Source organism: Musca domestica, unplaced genomic scaffold (genome assembly GCF_030504385.1).
Source record: "Musca domestica strain aabys unplaced genomic scaffold, Musca_domestica.polishedcontigs.V.1.1 12, whole genome shotgun sequence".
NCBI classification, from domain to species: Eukaryota; Metazoa; Arthropoda; class Insecta; order Diptera; family Muscidae; genus Musca; species Musca domestica.
The window spans coordinates 2,463,348-2,483,686 of record NW_026712155.1 but is presented as its reverse complement, the minus strand read 5'-3'; the positions used below and the strand labels follow the sequence as shown (position 1 = coordinate 2,483,686).

Below are 20,339 nucleotides of genomic sequence, written 5' to 3'. Positions count from 1 at the left end.
TCCTATAAGATACATCACATCATAGCGTAGCGTAGTTAGTTCGTACGTTCGTTGTTCTTATTACTTACTTTGTTGACGTTGTTGTTGTTGTTGTTGGTTTTATTGATGCATAAAGTCTGTGGCCATGGTGGTGCATGCATGGCATACAACAAAATTTCTGCATATTGCTCAAAAGATGACTTCGGTTCTTGGTAGTTTTATTCTTGTTTAAAGGTATTAAAGTTTGGCTCTTTTGTATCACACAGACGGTGATTGTCTGGATAGTGTCTTTCAAAATTATGGGGTATGTGGATCGATTGAACCGAATCAGAATTTTCACACTATATTCAATTTAAACCGCATTGCTTTAATTTAACAGTCTACCTTAGTGAGGGGACAGTAAAGAGGACACCCTTGCAGACAGGCGTGAAACAAAACAGCTATCACTTTCTGGAAAGACAACCCAGATGCCCAAAATTTTGGATCATAAGACCCAAAGTCATCTACGACTTCTCAAAGGGGTCTTTAGCGGCGCAAAATTTTGGAGATCAGAATTTTTATCTATATATACAGGTCACATATATTGGTCACCTTTGCCTCGAATTATGGCCTTCAAACGGTCAATGAAATGTGAATGAATGTTGCTCTGCGGTATTTTGGCCAAATCCCGGCGAAGCGCTTGCTTGAGGTCATCGACACTTTGGTATTTTTAGTGCTAACCTCGATTTCCAAAATACTCCAGACAAAATAGTCCAACGGATTGGTATCCGGATATTTTGGTGGCCATTTTGCGCTGGAAACGAAGCGAGGAACTCTATTTTGTAACCATTCTTGGGTTTCGCGTGCTGAGTCCTGCTGGAATGTCCAAGGTCTGCGGCGAAAATGTTTGCTTGCCCAAGGCTTTAAAACATCCTCCGGAATATTTTTGACAATAATATTCTTATTCTGATGCCACGGTCGATTAATACGAGCGGAGAGCGACCATTGACTGTAATGACCCCTACCATCATCATGGCCAGCACTTGAGTTCTGGTGGCCAATCGAAAGTGCACATTTTCAGCTGACCTCTTTGGCAAGTAAACACGATTATTTTCTTTGTTGCTAAACAACGAATGTTTTCTCATCGGGAAAAACCAAATTAGGCAGTTCACAACTTTTGGCCAAGCGAGTTTATTTTCTTTCCATTGCGGTGTAAGTTCTAGCACTTATTGGAATATGACTTTACCCTGAGCTCATTTTTCAATATTTTCGAATGGAATATTGCGATATGTTCGGCTCACGAGCCATTTTCGGCCAATGCGACGCGGGTTTCGAACAAGTCGCTTCTTTACTTTTCGAACCATTGCTGCTGATGTTGCTATTTTCTTCCGTCCACTTCCTTTACGTCGGGCTACGCTACCAGTAGCACGGTAACGAGCGATGGTACGAGACACAATCGATTTATTCACATATAAATGCTGGAGTGCTCTAACTATAGTCACTTGTGGTTTTCCAGCCAAATATAAAGATATCACGCTTAAATTCCATCACGAATAACTTTTTTTCTGAAAATTTTTCACCAGAATGCTTTTGTACACTTATAAACAATATAATGAGCTGTCACTGGAGTAATTTTAACAGCTGTCGGACGAGTGGCTTAGTAATGACAGCAGTCGGAAGTTGGTTGCAGTTTTTTCATCTCACTCTAATAATTGAGTACCTAAACATCCCATCCGCTGCTCTTGGAGTATACATAATCTTATTAGTCTTAAAATTTATTTCTAAAATAATAATGGTTATTTATACAATTATTTAAATTACTTTATTTTTTGTTTAGTAAACAAGTCTAACTAACCCAAATTAGTTACCTCTTTGAGTGTTATTTACCCCGGGTAAGGCGGCTGTCCCACTTTCATTTTCCATTTTTATTATGTTTACCACTTAAATTGGTTCGGACCATTTTATTCAGTTATCAAAGCACCGTTGTAAGATATTTGCAAATATTTACGTGTAAATTTAGATACACATAATTTCCCCCAATCATTTAACATAATGAAACATATTTCTCAAATAACAAGTCTACATTTCTAATTTTTCTGACATAATTGCAGACAGCAGACAAATTGGCAACAATTGTTAAACTTAGCACACTTTTGCAGATAGAGATTGCTGTTCTGTGGTTCCCAAACAACGTCGGCACTGTTTGAATTTTGTTTACATATCTTGAGTACCATTGTGTAACAACAAAAAAGTATGTGCAAAATTCAAAAGTTTTACATATTCCGATGATATTATCAACCTAAATTTCGATAAAAAAGAAAAACGTCTTGTCTTTGTCTGATATGTCATTGGCTACCTTGACAATTGAGAGGCACATTTATACAAAAGTTTATTTACATTTAAAACGCTTACAATGTGCCAAAATACGCCAGACACATGCAGACAGCTAAAATTAACAGATAAATCTCAGGCGATATATTTTTAGATATTCGCGCTAATGAATGCACCGAAATGCGTTGTTGTATTGGTTTGCAGCATTTCCGGTGAGTGTGCACGCAGAATTTCGAGATTTAAGGGAACCCAATAAGGAGATTTTTAAGAATAAATAAGAGATAAATATAAACCAAAATTAGCTTTAAAGATTTGTATTCCATGTCAAGTCCAGGGGCTGGAGACTTTTTCTATGACAACATGAAATTCATATTCATTCATTTGACACTTCTTGTTGTTTTCATAACACATTTTTACAGAACGAGATTTGATCCCAGGCCTTATTTATTGCCAGAAGTTTTTAATTGATTGATTTGATTTTGTTACCCATAATTTTTTTAGCAAAATATTTTGGCGAAATCAGTTCCTTTCGAAAGCTGCAAGACTTCAGCTTTTGAGATTTTATGATTTCGTAGATCAAATGACAATTCTTCACCCATTATCAATGAAAGATAATTGTATGAATGGTTTTGATATTGTCGATAAACTTTTAGGCCTATTAATTGAAATTAGAAAATATTCTAGTTGTAATTTAATTAAGTTTTCAAGTAAATTAATTTGACCATCGAAATCAGTTCCTTTCGAAAGTTGTACGTTGAAACTTTTTGAGATTTTATGACTTCGTATATAAATTGACAATTCTTCACCCATTATCAATTTATGATAATTGTATGAATGCTTTTGATTTTGTCGACAAGCTTTTGTATTTTATTTAGTCTAATAATGTTTATTTAGCTTTTTAGTTTATCGAAAAAAAATTATGAAACCCTTTAGTGATGAATGGATAGATAAAAATTCAAGAAGTACTAAAAAGTTATATAACTTATAAAAGTTTAGGGCATAGCCTATAATTAGCCGTATTACTCCGAGGAGTTATTTGATATTTGATATTTAAAGTTCCCAACATCTGTCAAAAATTTGTTTTGAAGGCCCACGTTTTCGTATACACCCTTATATCTGTATCCCCCAATATTCAGCATTTTGATGATTTTAGTGACATTTTCTAAAGGAATAGTTTGAGGTAGTAGCTACTAATTCCACACCAGTTTATATAGCCCTGGAATTAACGATTCTTGTAGGAAAAAACTGTCCTGTAGAAACAGCCCGGAACGGAAGTCTCGGCCATATTTTTAAAAATTTTACTTTCATCATGACGGAAGGTATAAAACCCCATTCCTCCAAGCCGGACTTTTAGCATTCTTATTTGTGTTGGAGTTATTCGTTCATAATGTCCCATTACTTGTAGTGAAATAGAGAAAAATGTAAATACAAAGTCCATCGCCATCATTTTTACATTTTTTTTTAATTTTATTGAATGAAAGCAAAAACTGTCGGAAATAGCATCAAATTTACTCATCTTTGGCAGGTGCTGAGTCCTGTTGGAATGTCCAAGGTGTGCGGCCAAAATGTTTGCGTGCCCAGGGCTTTAATACACCCTCCAGAATATTTTCGCCTTAATATTCGGCATTTATTCTGATGCCAAGGTCGATTAATACGAGCGGAGATCGACCATCGGCTGTTATGGCGGCCCACACCATCACAATGGCCGGCGCTTGAGTCCTGGTGGTCAACCGAAGATGCACATTTTCAGCTGACCTCTTTGGCAAGTAAATACGATCTGCTGGACAACGAATGTTTTCTCATCGGAGAAAACCAAATTCGGCAGTTCATCACTTTTGGCCAAGCGAAGCAGCTCTTTAGCTCCTTTGAGTCTATTTTCCTTATGTTGCGGTGTAAGTTTTTGCACTTTTTGGAATTTCAATGGCTTTACCCTGAGTTCATTTTTTAATATTTGCCGAATGGAATATTTCGATATGTTCAGCTCACGATTTTTCCAACTGAAGTTGGTTGCAGTTTTTTCATCTTACCCTGTAGATAAAACTAATTTTCAAGAGCAGTCTTTTGGAGAATGATATAGAATTCTTATATCCTCAATATATTCGATACATAGTGGCATTAATTATTGAAAGTCCTGCAAGGGCTATATGCTACATTTTCCATCTCTGTCATTGATAATTATAAATATATTGTTTGTTTTTCAACGGTTTTGTTTATATCAAAATCAGTTCCTTTCAAAAGTATTGAGATGTTTACTTTTGAGATTTTATGATTTCGCACATTAAACGGCAACTCTTCACCCATCATCAGTTTAAGACAATTGTATGAATGGTTTTGTATTTACCAATAAAAAAACAACTGCAGTATCAAATTTCTTTAGCCTGAGTTCTGGTATCCAAATTCTGGAATTTGTAAATAATGTCGAGCAATGATCATCAGCAGTCAATCTCAGATTCATAAATCATATATGCTTAGGCTGCATTTTCTCAACAAGATTATTAGGTCAACATTGAGATACGGCTAAAGAAACAAACCATATAATGCGTTTGCCATAAAAGCTTAAATGTTCTAACACTGCTTCGCTTTTATGGCAGGCAGAACATAGCTACCAGTGATGACGATGATGCTGCTGGACAAGAATAATAGACATATATGTGGTTTACAGCTTGCTGCTGGTTTCCCCTTTTCTTTTATACTATGTTCCCCATTCCACTTCCTCTGTTACAGCTCTGACTCAAAGACCCTCGAGGAAAAAAAGGCGGCCAACAATCACTCTCAGCATGTGATGCCCCATTCACTTTTCCAGAGTGGTGGAAAGGCATTCTCAAGAGCCATGCCGCTGCACTCAGCTTACATCTTCTTGAGCAGGGAAAATCTACACTAGGCAACAATGTTTTTGCTTATTGCGGTCAATTACTCACACAAATCACTCATCACACTATCCGATGCCAACAAATCCATTGTAGAGTTTTTGTTTCTTTGTGTTGTGCTATGTTTTGCCTTCTTCTTTGTTTTTCGCTTCATTGGTCGTTCGTTCGTGCTGTGTGTGTGTTTCTGTTTAACAGAACATTTAATAACTGGTTCTTTGTTAGAACCCTATTCTTGTATTTGCTCAATGGATGCAGCAGCGGGAAAGGCATTGTTAAGGGAACATCTTTTTGGTTAATGGTGGAGCGGTGCAGCGTTGAGAATTGATGGTGGCAATGATGATGATGATGATGCTGATGATTCGGTGGCCAGGGCAAATGATCAAAGAACTGGAAGTAATGATAAAATGCTTTGTAATGATGTAAAGTATATTTGTTTGGTTGTAATTGGGCGCTAACATTTTGTTTTGATCTATGAAAATGGTTAATGAATAGCGTAATGAAGTGGTTTCATTATTTTGATTTATTGTTTGATTGGAATTATGAAGAATCTACCGACAAAGCAGGATGATGAGTATTATTATTTGTTAAAATGTAAATAGATAATAACGCCTTTGATTTAGTTAAGAGTCCATGTAGTTGAATGCTGGGAGTTCGGTTAACATTTTTTTGATTAAATGTCCGAAAGTTCAGACTATTTCCCATGCATGTCTTGAAACAAAAAAATCATATATCAAAAGCATACTTTCAAACCCTCACCGCTGATGTACTATTATTTCCGTGAGCCATTCATGAAAATTTTAAATTATTAAATTTATGTTTTGTTTTGGTTTAGCAAAAAATATGATGGGATTTCAAAGACCGTTAAGGTCAGTTATGCCACTCACTGCCACCTTGTAAGTGGGATCTCGGTTGTCTGTCTTTCTGGCAAAGCATTCACATATTCATTCTTTCACATTACCTTCTGAAGAAACAAAAGATTTATATTTTTAGGTCGTTTTTCCTTTTTTGGGTGGAAATTATGACAATCTCAATTTCCATGTTTTCAACATCCACACACACACACACACACACACATGTATTGTTTGTGTGCGTTGCTGCCACAGCATACCATTCATTGTATTTCGGTTTGGCAAATTGTCATAACAGTGTGGTTGTTGTTCTTTCTGCTTTTGGATGGTATGGTATGGCTTCGTTGGTCGTCGTCGTCGTCGTCATCGCCGGATCGTCGGCTGTAAATGATAAATTACACATCTGTTTGCAGCAGCAAAAAATCCAGTTTTGATCCAAGCCATATGAAGGCAAATGTGGTGACCATTTGCTCGCTCTCCTCTTACGGACTTTACGCACATAAGTATGTATGTACAGATTTTGATTCCTTTTGTTCGCAAGTTGTAATGATATACACATTTTTCGAAGAGAGGGTGTTGTTGTATATCCTTGTATGAGGTAAGAAAAAAGGCAGAACATGTGGTAAAAAGGCCTCATTACTAGGAAACATCGTTTACAAGTTTAATGACATATTCATATTATTATTAGTGAATTGAACTCATTAGACAAACGTTTATTTCTGAACATCGATCGGAAAAAATATATGAAATTTGACAGAATGTTATCGGTTGTTACGCTGTGTGAATACCTCTTAATAAGGTGAATATCTGTCGAAAGTAATTCTGAGTGAATCCCAATGATTAGGGTTGTACTGAAGAAGACGGGAGGCTATCATTAAAGTAAAATCTTAATGTCTGGGAATTCCCACTAAATTCGACGAAAAATTTCAAAAGTACACTTTTACCTTGTTTTGTTTTGGTCGTTATAGCAGCTAGATTAAAAATGGATTTCATGTTGGAAATTTTGATAGGCAAAAGTTCTTCTGTACTAAGTTGGGTATGTTTGGGGGAAAACTGTTTTGTGACTGTCTGTGGCATGTGCTGGACAGACGCTTCGCTCATTCTCATTAATTAACTAATCTGGTTTAGGCGTCTAACATTCTACAGTTTCGATAAATGGGGGTGTACTTCGAGGACGGCATTCATACTGCAGTGGTTAAAAATATTGGTGACTGCATGCGTATAGATGATATTCAGACCTGCCTGATAAACTTCTTGATCTAGAGGCTCCTGCTATCGGATGCAAACTCTAAGATCCTGAAGTGGTTTGTGTCGAAATTAGGTGTGCCTCGACTTGCATATTAACCTGCTTTATAATCTCCGCTGTCCATGTGGAAGAGTGTGGGCTTGGATTTAGTGGGGCATATTTTTATACCCTCCTCCACCATAGTATGGAGGGTATAATAAGTTTGTCGTTCCGTTTGTAACACCCCGAAATATACATTTTAGACTCCACAAGGTATATATATTCTTGATCAGCATAAAGTTTTCGAACGAATTGAAGTAGATTGATAAATTTTTATATAAATGTATGTTATGTCTGCAGGACTTTTGGTATTGCCCCCACGTTTTGGTATAGCCCCCATATAACGGTACCTCCCGAAATTCGGTAGTTTGATGATTTTAGCGACCTTATTCACCGGAATTGTTCAAATTTGGTATTTGAAGTTCGTAATGGATGCTACAGCCTATGACAGGAGATTGTATGTGCAGGTCGTGTAGTCCCTATATAACAGTACCTCCCGATATTCGGAATTTTGACGATTTTAGCTACATTATCGACGATTTTTTTCAAGTTTCACATTTGAATATTGCAATGGCTTATTACAAATGTTACCTATGCAGGTCAACGTCGTCGTATAGACCCTAATATAACAGCTAAATTCGGTATTTTTGAGATTTTAACAGAATTTTTAACGGATTTTATTGTTTTTGAGAATTGTCAAATTCGTTCCAAATGGTGGAGGGTATTTCAAAGCTTACTTACAGCTTTTTTACTTGTTATATTCCTCGCTTGAAAGAACACATAAGCTCCGTGAGATAGATGTTCAAACTAACACATATGTCATCAACGATGGGATCCGACGTCATGATTGTGCAATTATCAGCATAAGTAGTTATCTCAAATCCGCCTAAAGGATACGGAATTTCATTAAGGATGAAGGGCTTGACAATTCTCTGATTCAGTTGTTGAAATCTTTGAATTCTGACCTGTAAACATTCCTGTGGCTAAGAAAAGTTCGGTGTTCCGAGGCTATGAAGTCGAGCGTCTGCTTATGAAGACTAGATTGTCCGAGCAAGAGATTAATGGTTTGGTTTTGAACTGACTTTTATGATCCATTGTCACTTTAAAAATATCACAACCTTAAGAGATTCTTGAGAAACGTGTTATTTACATCAGACCTCCAAAAATTCACAGAGTGAAACTTACATGTGGGAGCAGAAAACAAAGTCGAACGAACTTAATTTCTCCATGTCGTTTTTAGTGGGAGCAAACTTCGTTTAAAATCAATCGGATTCTACTCTTGCCGAGCACTCTTTTTTAGTTTTTTATACTGTTCTTGTATTTCTATATATGTGTATTTATTCTGTACAAGATCACACCCTCTCTTTCCCCCTCTCCTACAGTACACACCAACATTAAAGCCTGCTCGGTGTTACATACACACGCAAATCAAAAACAATTTTTTTTACTCATTTACACTCTTATATCAAACTCTTGCTCTATTTCGAGCAATTCTGCTTACACTCTAAATTTTCAAACAGGAATGACTCGGGAGTGCCTCCACTCAAAATAAAAGAGTGAGGATAAGACTCCGTAAAAAATTCTCACTCTTCGAGGAATCCTGCTCGCGAGTAAGTTTCGTCCCCCGAGTGAAAATGAGCAAATCTATGCTCTGATTCAAAACTTTAATTCTTTCGAAAGCTTAAGTCATTTCCACAGACAGGCGGACGTCTACAACTTCTAGAATCTTGGTTAAGTCCCGGTATAAAAAGGCCCTTATTCAGGCCCGACTCATTTTCCAAATTTTTCTTTTTAAACAATTCAACGAACCGTAGACAATACTCATGCATGTACATACGTATGTAAGTAAGACGATGTCTATATAAATGTGTGTCGTAAAGGCACAAACAATCTTCTTCTTCTGTAATCGGATTCATCCATAAGTGAGCCTTGGGGCACAGTAAAGCATTAATTTCCATTATGTTGCTGGCATAAGTTTTAAGCTTTGTTTCCAGAAGTCATTACAGTTCTTAATTCGGTAGATTTTTGCGTAATCAACGATGCTTTCGGTTTTTAAGACCAACAATTTAATATAGAAAATTACATTAAAAATGCTAGTCCTTTCTTGTATTAAAATAGCTTTTAGGAGGAAATTTATGCCTAACATGAGGATGCTTACTGGAAGGGTATGTTGATGGCAAACATAAAATTTAATAGCCAAAGGTATAGATGGGATTTCAGTGACATTTGCAAATATTTTTACTACCAAACCTGGGTTTGCTCACATTATGCATGAAGGCCTTTGCGTGTGTGTGTGTGCGAAACATATAAACGTTTGCAATTCCTACCTAAAAGAAAGAAAAAGTTTTGCACAAGGTAATCAATCCCCTTTTTTGTGGGGCTAAATTGGGTTCTTACTTGTGTTTTTCCATTTGCAGCCATGAGAAAGAATATTTTTAAGCCCATCCCGCTGTTGAACTTGTTAACTTGTGCCAAGTCATTGATGTCGGGTTTTTTGTGTTCTTATTTGCTATTGCTCTTATTTCTGCAGTTCTTTTTGTTTCGTTATTTACCGGTTGGTTGGTTGGTCGACCACCAAAACGAATTTAAAAAATGTAGCTCGCAATTCTTGTTTCGCTTTTCTTTATTTTATTAATAAGGATTATGTGAAGAAGAAATAACAAAACACCAAAACTGAATATGGTTGCGTTTGTTTGGTTGGATACGCTTGTAAACAATCCGAATTATCGTTTTGTGCTCATTTTGACTGAGCGGAACAATAAACCCTGCTAACAAGTGTAGTGTAATGTCTTGTTTCGGTGCTGTTGCTGTGCATGGTTGGATTTTATTCTCTTAATAATAATTCAGATGATGTTGCTTTGCTTTGAAGTGTTGTAGAAAACGGTAAATGAGGTATTTTTTTATAAATAAATTGTTTTTAGTGTAAAAGCCCGGTGATCGACCAATTTGACTGTGTTTGTGTTACAACTTTAAGACAATCAATCGGCTCAAAGAAGACATATGTCATTGAACTTCTTGAAACCGAATGACTTTATTTATAACAGCTAATTGTTTTAATTATTAGGTTTGTCCACAAAGCAAGTAGTAAATCCCCTACCCCATGCTGTGGGTTTCTTATGGATACAGGAGGGTATGTGTCATTTGATAGTGAAAAAAGTTCAATTTTTTCATAGACCTGATCTTTCTTTGAATGTAATTTAAGCCGTTATAGCGAAATCCGTTTGCTGGTATGAAGATAAGCAATATCGACCCACTCTTCAGGAACCTCCCTACAAAAGTTATATACTTTAAAAATAAATATTCAGTGTGAGATGAAAAACTGCAATAGAGTCAAACGCCATAATTTTTACATTTTTTTGTTTTATTGAATGAAAGCAAAAATGTCGGAAATAGCATCAATTTTTGGAAAAAGTTTAGATTTTTTTCGAATTGGTCTAATAATAGCCTTCAAACTGCCAATGAAACCGCCACACGCTGCCGTCACGTGTTGCTCTGCGGTATTTTGGCCCATTCCCGGCGATCGACACTTTGGTAGTTTTTAGTGCCAACCTTGCTTTCCAAAATACTCCAGACACAATAGTCCAACGGATTGGTATCCGGAGATTTTGGTGGCTATTGTGCGCTGGAAATGAAGCGAGGAACCTCATTTTGTAACCATTCTTATGTGCTTGGCGCTTGCTGAGTGCGATGGTGCTCTATCCTTTTAGAATGTCCAAGGTCTGCGGCCAAAATGTTTGCGTGCCCAAGGCTTTAATACACCCTCCAGAATATTTTCAGGATAATATTCGGCATTTATCTGACGCCACGGTCGATTAATACGAGCGGAAAGCGATCATCGGCTGTTATGGCGGCCCATACCATTATCATGGCCGGCGTTTGAGTTCTGGTAACTAACCGAAGGTGCACATTTTCAGCTGACCTCTTTGGCAAGTAAACACGTTAATCTTGTTTGTTTACAAACTGCTGGACAACGAATGTTTTCTCATCGGAGAAAACCAAATTCGGCAGTTCACCACTTTCGGCCAAGCGAAGCAACTCTTTACCTCTCTTGACTCTGCCGTGTAAACAACAAAACGAAAATAGAGAGATTGGTATCTTGCACTTTTTGGAATTCCAATGGCTTTACCCCGAGCTCATTTTTTAATATATGCCGAATGGAATATTGCGATATGTTCAGCTCACGAGCGATCAAGACGCTTCTTTACTTTTCGAACCATTTTGCTTTCTTCCGTCCACTTCCTTGACGCCGGGCCCTGCCATCAGTATCGCGATAACGAGCCATGGTACGAGACACAAACGATTTATTCACATTTAAATGCTGGAGTGCTCTAACGATAGCCACTTGTGGTTTTCCAGCCAAATATAAAGAAATCACACTATCACGCTTGAATTCCATCACCAATAACTTTTTTTCTGGATATTTCTAACCAAAATGCTTTTGTAGGCTAGTAAGCAATATAATGAGCTGTCCCTGAAATAATTTTAACAGCTGTCGGACGAGTGGCTTAGAAATGACAGCGGTCTGAAGTTGGTTGCAGTTTTTTCATCTCACCCTATATACCATCTCATGCCATAATGGTGAGGGTATAAAAGTATATTTGGCAGGGGCATCCTTTCTAATTTTCTCTAAGAATAGTAACTGCCTTTTGTAGTTTGCCAGTATTGAAATTCAAATTTAACGAAAACCGATTGATACTTTGTAACTTGTTTCAAAGTATTTAGAGCATTTTGTAGGAATGTGTTCTTAGTACAGAAGCTGTTTGAAAATATAATTAAGGTTTACAGTCCTCAATAACGATCCCCTCATAATTCTTACAAATTAAAGCACCCCTCTGTTATAAATAGATGCATTAGCTGCAAAACTATGCTAAAATTGTAGGATGTCTGCTATAAATAATGACTTGAATTTTACAAAATTCAAGCATAAATTTTGCTTCAGCTTACAACAACTCAAATATGTACTTTGAACTTCTGCCCAGCTTCTTTAAGTACATATTTTCCTTTGTGCATGTGTACTTGTGTGTTTGTGTTCGGTTTCAGCCATATTGGCTATAATGCCTAAAGGGATTTGTTCTTATCATCGGTTATCATGAATTATAACAGAAAACGAATGAAAAATTTGCCACAGCAGCTGCATGCTTTGACCATTCATGGCTGCCATCACAAAGGACCTTGCTTGGCGGTAGTCTTATATATTTTTCATTTCTTATAAATTATGAAAGCTTGCCGTTCAATACCAACATCTCTGCTTCATCTAAGATTTATATCTGAAATTATTCTCTCCGGGGATTTGGTGGTAAATCAAGGAGCATTTTTTTCTTGTCAGAGGTGTTTTTCAGTGTGCGAATGCCGTGCTGCTGCTGAGGCCTCTGCTTTTGTGAAATGTGTAAACCTGTAAAGTGGTGTTATTCTTATTTTTCTTCCTTCTGCAGATCATATCAACAAAAGGCTTTTTAATAAATTGCAGAGGGTTTTATTAAATTTTGCAAAATAAAATGTACTGCAATCGTGTTATTTTATCAGAATGGTCTAAATCGAAAAGAGTAACACCTCAATGCAGAAATTCTTTTGATTCATGTGGGATACCTACCAATACATGGCAACAGCAAACATATGAAAGTGTATGAATACAAGTTTTTTGGGGTGGCCACATCCATATTATTTGTCATTTATCTTTATTTCATTTTAATAAAAATAATCAATAATAAATATTTCATACTTTTATTCTCGTTTTAGGTAAGATGTTTCTATGTAAGTGGTACAAACAAGGCAATATAAATATGTAACCGTCCAAGAACTAAAGCTACATATTTCAATTCCCTAAATCTAGTTTATGACTTTAAAAAAAAAATCTTAAAGAAAAAGAGAAGAGGCATAGAATCCAATAATGAAGTGGCGATGTCCATTTCCTTATTTCCCTTCTGCAACAAAAAGTTGAAAGACTGCTGTTGCTATGAAATTGGAATCAATATATTAGTCTGCATGGTACTTTGAAATGGGAGGGATATCTTAAGTAGCGTTTTTTCACTGTCAAAAGTGGAAAAATATTTTAGAAATGCCTAAAACTGTTTCCTTTATACCTAAAAATATGAAGTTAAATGACTCATCTCCTAAAAAATAATGGGTTATACCTACAAAATGTACGAGGCAAAATCACTTACTTCTTCCATACCAAGTACCAATCATAAGATTGCAAGTCCAACCTCTCCATCAGATATACGAAACAAGGCACAACGTGGGGTCCTTACAACTAGACGATCACGGCCGGTGTGTTCCGCCAACGTTGGTGCTACGCAGTGGAAAATATTCAGTCCTGTCAGAATGCCGCCCTTAGAACCGCAATAGGGTGTCTCCTCATGACAATACCATCTTGGGTGTTACATCCGAATCACCATCTGGTAGATAGGCAGCATCCGCAAAGGCACGTAAGGAGATGCCATCATAATCTAGAGAGAGAGGTATAAGAGAGAGCCTTTAGATCATAGAGAGGGCCCATTAAGCGCGGTCTCAGAAGTCATGGAAAAATATAGAGTGAATACTGTACTAGGAGACCATCCCCCTCCCATCGCAGCTAAAGAGCGAGAGCTGCCCCGACAAATCCGAGTAGTTTTGGTTAGTTAAGACAGTACAGCGATCTCAATTCCTATTGGACCCGAATTGACAGCGATGTGCAGAACTTCTGCCCAACTTGTGATACAGGTCCATATGACACGCTACACTTATCTCCAGTATCGATGTGGACCAAACCCGTACATGTTGCATCCTTTTTGAGACTGGATTTTGCTGATGGCATCTGCGAGGGAATCGGTATGAATGCCACTTAGACCTGTCTGTGATAGGCTTCTTACTCTAGATGTTCTCTCTTATAGCGTTGGACCTCATTCTCTAGATCATGTATGTTCTTCCTGACAAGCCTGGGTGGGGGAGTTGTATCCACCATATTAAGGTACTGCAACGAAAGCATATGATTATGCTGATGTTAGGGAAGGACTTTCGCCTCCTCATGCAGATGTCATAGTTTCCAGGGCAGAATGCAGCCTAATTGCAGGTCTGGATGTGCTTCCATTGCGTAGCACTAGTCTTCGCAGAACAAACAGAAGTCGCATAGCTGACCACAAACCGCGTTATCGTTATAAGAGGTCATGTACATGTACATATTCGTCTTTGTCTATTTGGTGTTAATCGGTTACAAAAACATAGTACCCTGTAGAACAACGTTTCTAGGGTATAACAAAACAATTTATAGCATAACACCTTCAAATCCTTCTAAGGCATTTGTGACCTAACGACCTATTACCATCCCCTTAGTTGAAAATTCCTCATTGGCTATTGCCTCCTGTTTGGCGTAATTAAGGCTTTTGTCAACTTTTAATGTGGCGGTTCCCTTTTCCATGTTACGTGACATATTTCTACCAGCTAATTTTCCCACTGGGAAGTCTCTAAATGATAATGGATTTCACTGAATGGTGCGTTGTGCCCAATGAATGTAATTTTTATCATTCAGTGTAATTACACTTATGCATCGACTATATTATTGTCAACTATTTGGTAACAATGTAAACCGATCATTATTTCCAGCATAACAAATAATTTGGGAGGAACAATGAAAAGTCCACTTTTATGCTCTAGTGAAGCGTTTAATGGGGGAAAACTATTTTATTTGGAGGCAACATCAAAACACTGAAATTAAAAACAAAATCACGCTCTCTTTAGCATGCTGGTATGTGTGTGTGTGTTCGCGTTAGACTTAATTTGTAACACCAAGTTACAGCTGAGCAAATAACCCATTGGTGTTAAATTTACGTTAACGTGGCAGTTGGTTGGCTGGCTGGCTGGCTGGCATGAAAACATATCTTCCTGCTTACCGAACACAAGGAAATAGGAAGTGTGGCATTCCCGGTATTTGTTGGTGCTCTTTCAAATTCCTTCTATTAAGGAAAACCTGCAAAAGGAGATAAAAAACATGACTCCTCTCCTCCTCTTTGAGGGTTGGTATTACTTTTTAATTTGGAAATTCTGCAGCTGATCCAATTGTATTGTTTCTCCTCAACAAAAGTGGAAAATATGTTTTATTTCTCTTTTAGTTTTCATTGAATTCCTAAGTGAAACGCTAAAATCCTTTCCATTCTATCTGCCAGCTTGATAGTTGTTGGAGGAGCATGAAGTAAATTTTGTTGAGTGTCAAAAACACTGCAGTTTGGAAGGAGGGCAACAACAAAAAAACTGCTATATGAAATATTAACTTACCGTTGTCATTTTGTGGAATTGGAGGGATGGGATTAGAGGGGAGATGAGAGTGGGATGAGCCACCATCACTACTGTTGTCGGTGGTTGTAGCCTTGTGTAAATTTTGTTATTTTTCCGCTGTGCCAAATGAGGCCAAGGGGGCGATTGCTACAGACACTAGGATGTCGGGAGCTGAATGAGTCCCTTACGACTTGCATCATCACGCACTTGGAATTGCAAATGAGCTATGCTATCCATTTTCATTTCGGGCTAAAGTTCCATTCGAGTTTTACAATCATTTTTATTTTTGTGGGTTCCTTGATGCGACTGCCTGTCTGTCTCTCTGCTTTCTCGTTTGGTTTCTGCGAATGAATCGTTCATCCCTTTAACGTAATGTTTTCTGCAGAGATAGTGGCGGCTGTTAATGACATTTTGGCAAATGAAATGCAATCCTGTCTGTGTTTTTTTCTGTGTTTGGTTCTGCAAGTTTCCATTTTTACAAATACATTTTTCATAATGAACACATAAATCGCATTTAAGGTTTCTTTTCCTTTGAAGTGAGAAAGAGGGAAGCTTAGTTGCTTGCTAGTTTGCTTGGCAGAAGTGAGGGTGGGTAGTTCTGAATTATTAATTTCATTATGGAATATTTGTGTTAAATTTTCCAAAAATTTTCCTATTTTAATTTTTTTGTTGTAAAAAATTGAATTATGAATATTCATCCTCATGACCGGATGTATTTTTGCAAATCTCTGATTAAATAAATCTTAGAATATTGTATGTTTTGAAGATATTGACATTGGAGGAAGTGAGAGGGAATTATTTCTCCTTTTAGATTAGCAAACTGAAGATTTGCTCACAGCACCAGAAATGTTTTCCGGTAATGGGGAAATGCTAAATCCATACCTACAGGGTGAGATAAAAAAACTGTGACAAAGTCAAACGCCATAATTTTTACATTTTTTTTTTTTTAAACTTTATTGAATGAAAGCAAACAAAAATAACATCAAATTTTAGAATAAGTTTAGATTTGTTCGAATTGGTCACCTTTGGCACATACTATGGCCTTCAAACGGCCAATGAAACCGTCACACGCTGTTCGAATGTTGCTCTGCGGTATTTTGGCTCATTCCAGGCGAAGCGCTTGCTTGTGGTGATCGACACTTTGGTAGTTTTTAGTGCCAACCTTGCTTTCCAAGATACAATAGTCCAAAGGATTAGTATCCGGAGATTTTGGTGGACATTCTGGGTTGGAAATGAAGCGAGGGACCTCATTTTGTAACCATTCTTGGATGGTGCGTGCTGAGTGCGATGGTGCTGAGTCCTGTCTGACTAATGCCCAAGGTCTGCGGACAAAATGTTTGCGTGCCCAAGGCTTTAATACACCCTCCAGAATATTTTCGCCATAATATTCGGCATTTATTCTGATGCCATAGTCGATTAATACAAGCGGAGAGCGACCATCGTCTGTTATGGCGGCCCACACCATCACCATGGCCGGCGCTTGAGTTCTGGTGGCCAACCGAAGGTGCATATTTTCAGCTGACCTCTTTGTTCTAGTAAAGTAAACACGATCATTTTGTTTGTTTACAAACTGCTGGACAACGAATGTTTTCTCATCGAAAAAAAACAAATTCGGCAGTTCACCACTTCGACCAAGTGAAGCAACTCTTTAGTTCTTTTGAGTCTAGAATTTAGAATTTCAATGGCTTTACCCCGAGCTTATTTTTCAATATTTGCCGAATGGAAAATTGCGATATGTTCAGCTCACGAGCCATTTTTCGGCCACTGCGATCTAGTCGATTCTTTACTTTTCGAACCATTTCTGCTGATGTTGCTGTTTTCTTCCGTCCATTTCTTTGACGTCGGGCTACGCTGCACAAAAGATTTATTCATATTTAAATGCTGAGTTCTTTAACGATAGCCACGTGAAGTTTTCCAGCCAAATCCAACACGAATAACTTTTTTTCTGGAAAATTCTCACCAAAATATAATGAGCTGTCACTGGAAAAATTTTAACAGCTGTAGGACGAGTGGCTTAGCAATAACAGCAGTCGGAAGTTGTTTGCTTGGTTTTCATCCTAACCTGTATTTATGTTTTTAGGTTAGCAAACGGAAGATTTGCTTACAGGACCAAAAATGTTTTCCGAAAAGGGGGAATGCTAAATCCATACATCCATATATTAAGGAAAGTCTTAGAAAGTACTTTCATTGTAAGTTTTGTACGCCTTAAGAATTTAAAAATGTATTCTTTCAAAAACTAGATACAATTATACAAAACACATGATGATACTACAACTGCCACCTCCACCCATTCATTAAAAACTACTGGAAAGTTTACTTACATGTTTAAAAGCATTTATAACAAGTAAGCAAAGGCTACAGTCGAGCGGGGCCGACCGTTGAATACCCTACAACACTATAATAATCGATACAGTTTATATAGGCGAAGTACTCGACAGAATTCCACAAGATATTGAGACAAATAATTGAAGAAAACCATCAGGTTTCGTTCTCTAATTTTCGAAAAATAACAACTTAAACTAATTTGCTCATTTCCAATTTATTGGTAGATGTTGCACTTAAATGGTCTTCCTAGATCTGGAACCAATATTTCCCAAAGACCTATAATCTCTCAGAAGTGGCAAAAGATTAACATTTATTATTGGTTTTTGACTGAAACGCATCTATATGAGATACAGACATTTGACTATATTCTTCAACGAAATAGTCAGAAGTGCGTCTTTCCTGTATTTGTGAATTCTCCAAAAAGTCTCTGGAATGGACATTTTCGTATTTTGTCTACAAAAGTTGGCAAACTATTTCACACATTGAATATTTTTGGATGGCCATTAGAAACTGCTTGGCTTTTGCAATGTCCGGTAACCCCCATTCAAATGTGCGTGAGGATCGGGCGATAATTACGACCTGCCGACAATTTTGCAGTTTTTTGGTCCATTTCAACCCCTAAATATATGGCGATCATCTCCAAAAAGAGTAGGCTTCTATTCTGACCCTCATCTTATCCCCATGCAAAATTTCGTAAGGATCGGGCCATAAATGCGATCTGTATGTGATATCCTGATATCCTAACTACTTAGTTTTGTTAGCTGTAGAAATATTACCAAATGTTTAATTCAAAATGAAAATATGCCAAAAATATGACAAAATTGAAAAAATATGAGAAAATTTTACAAAATCAATATTTTCATCTTTAGAGAGATATTTTTATGCGATTTTTTTAGATGTTTTTTCTTTCCTGCCAAGAGGCCATTCTGAATTAATGAGAACTGTCGAAATCAGTTCAGCCGTTCTCGACATATAAGAGATCTTTCAAGCATATCTTCTTTGATAGACATATATATCGCACATATTTTGCTATATATCCGATTTGTTGGATGTTAACATCAATGTAAAGGTCAGAAGTAACCTTGTCATGGCTTTGTGATTTCGCCGGGATTTAGAATATTCGCGGTTTGATGAAAAATTCAGAATTTTTTCAATACAAAAGATATGGTCTATTTTACCCGCTAAATATTATCCGATGACCACCCAAATTGGTAGGCTTCTTCCCCTCCCTAAACTCCAGCTACATGCGAAATTCCGCGTCGATTGGTCCATAATTGCGACCTGTACAGCTACTGCAAAATCCGACATTTTTTCAGTATTTGGTCCATTTCAACCCCTAAACATTTGGCGATCATCTCCAAAAGCAATAGGGTTCTATTCTGGTGCAAGCCCCACCTACATTCTACATTTCGTGAAGATCGGACCATAATTGCGACCTGTAAAGTGATTACAAATTAACATGGACAGACGGACAGACGGACGGACGGACATACATAGCTAGATCGACTCAGCTCGGCGAGCTAGGAAGATCCATATATACTTTCCTATGTGGGAAATCAATATTTCGAGGTGTTACATAAATTCTGGCCCAATCAAACTTATAATACCCCCAACACATAGTGTTGTAGGGTATAAAAAGCCAAAAAAATAAACTTTCAGTTTTATTTATCTTCAACTGGAACTCCTGCTGTTTCGCTGAAACAATTGCATGTCGGCAATTGCTTTGCTAATCACACGCAATTCAATTCAATTGTTTTCCCTTCTGTTTGTTTACCGGCGAATGGAATTGTTTTCATGAGAAATATTTATTTGCAATGAATTATTAATGGGAAAATAAGTTATGATTTGAAGAAAATTCAATCAGAAGTTAGTTAAGTCAATTAGTTAGAGAAGGTCTATTGCTGACATTGGAGAAAGATTTAATATTTAATAAATACGAGATTGCCCTGGGATGCTGTGAGTTCTGGCCAGCAAATAAACTTTGAATGTCAGGGTGGAAACACATACACTCTTACTTAACTTTCTTTAATTTCTTTAATACACCACATAGTCCAATGTTTCCAATGTCTCTAAGATCCTCCCATTTCCCATCTTTAGATTTACAAGCACCAAAACTCTTCTCGTTCATTTTGTTCCTTGTCAATTTTGAGAACATGTCAAAAGTTTCTGTAATAATAAAAACTTATAACATTGTGCATGCAAAACTTGTGTAACACGACAATGCCGTTTGACATGTAAAAATCAAACAAGAATGGCAAGTTACTTAAGTCAATATTCCAGCAGAATTGGAATGAAAATCTTCACAAAAAAAAGTTGGAAAATTTAACTAAGTTTCTTGAGCATATGAGATGTTAACCGCCCAACAAAGAAAAGAACATTACACAGCGGGTTACCAATTCATTACTTTGACAAGGTCACGTATTTTAGAGACCAAAAGCAGTTGGTTAAATCACAAAAAAATCTATCTCGAAGGGAATA

At 37.1% G+C, this 20,339-nt stretch overlaps 1 protein-coding gene across 1 annotated transcript in view; it reads left to right on the top strand.

Annotated features, from left to right (window-relative positions):
* Window positions 1–20,339, top strand: part of LOC101890572 (alpha-mannosidase 2) — a 39,747-nt gene that overhangs the window by 1,050 nt on the left and 18,358 nt on the right. The gene's annotated exons all lie outside the window — the stretch shown is intronic.